Raw genomic sequence first — 1536 nt, 5'->3', positions numbered from 1 at the left:
GGTTCTTGATTAAGCAAATCATTTAATAAAACATTATTTGGCCGAATAAAGTTTTATTCACCTCATGGATTTGCATTGTGAATTGGTCTGAAAACATTCCAATTTCTTCAAAATGAGTGAAAAGCTAATTTGATCACATCCCAAATTCTTCCAGATAAACTTTGGTTTCAAACACAGAATCCATCTTAAACTGTAATATGTTTTTCAACCGTTTCCCCTTCCTCTTTGAACATAGTAGTTAGTTTAGTTTAGTTGAGTTTAACTAGTCGTAGTTAGGAGTGTTAAACTGAAATATGTTTGACTTGGAGCTGAATGATTTTTTTTAATAAACTCTTATATTTTGAACAGTTGTGGTGAATTTATTCCATAAATGTGCAGAATTAACTGTTTGACCATGATTAGAACTCAAACCACTCTTTCATTTACTGTAACACACAGCTAGTAGGGAGTGTGTTCATAAACAATAATATAACAGCTGAAATATCAGATTAAACAAGATATTTACAACCACTATCGGGGAGGGCAATAAATATCTTAAAGTATCAAAGTATAAATTAAGGCCTGTTTACGGTGTGATTTAGCCGGGGTTTCGCCTGGAGGGCTCTATAGAAATCTGGCAACTTGTTGAACGGAGCTGAACTGAGAGAGTGTGCCGTTCACAGACACCAGAATGAACGAGTTCACAATAACGTTCATCCGGCAGTAATGCAGTACGTTCAGTTCACGTTCGCCCAAAATATGAACGAGTTCATGAACTTTCGTTAAATGAACACGTTCAGGCACTGACAGAGAGTGCAAAGGTCAGAGAGAGGGCAAAGGTCAGAGACAGGGCAAAGGCCATTCTAAACAAGCCAGAAACTAAAGAGGAAACTGTTTATTGGAGCATCGTAATCTAGCTGATGGAAAACGGCACACTCATGGTGATGACAGCGTAATGTTTATGGGAAATCAGAGATAAGTTGTTGCAACATAACAACCCGGTCAAACAACATTGACCAAGCTGTTATTAGTCTGTTTCTAGAGTATAAAAGACAAAAACGGACTGTTTTCCTAAAAAGCATCTTGGTCCTGGTCCAGATTCAACCACAACGCAGAATAACCAGAACTGATGATGAGGATAGAGGAGGAAGAGCACAGGTGCTGCTGCTGTTAAACAGGAAGCAGCGACAGTGCAGGTAGACAACCACCATGGAGCTTTAAAGGAAAAGTCAGGTCAGCCAGGAAAAATAAATAGATCATTATTTATACATAAAACTGATACGTTCAAGGGGATTTAATACATTTAGTGTTAATCAGTAAAAAAAAAAAAAAATTTAATAATTTTCGTGGCAATCACTGAGTCTGGGAGCGGCCATTTTTGCCCAAATATAGTAGCCCCTCCCTCCTGCCATCGTCCAGCAGTGACGTCACGGTGCGGTAAGCCTAGCGCCATTCTCCCCGCTTTACAAGCTAAATCAATGGGAACTACTAGACACATCTGCAATCAACAACAATTATTGAAGATTTCCAGAGGACTTCACCATTGAAATTCACCAG

This window comes from Cyprinodon variegatus, unplaced genomic scaffold, assembly GCF_000732505.1.
Source record: "Cyprinodon variegatus isolate N-32 unplaced genomic scaffold, C_variegatus-1.0 Scaffold1659, whole genome shotgun sequence".
Lineage (NCBI taxonomy): Eukaryota > Metazoa > Chordata > Actinopteri > Cyprinodontiformes > Cyprinodontidae > Cyprinodon > Cyprinodon variegatus.
This window is presented reverse-complemented; position numbering follows the sequence as displayed.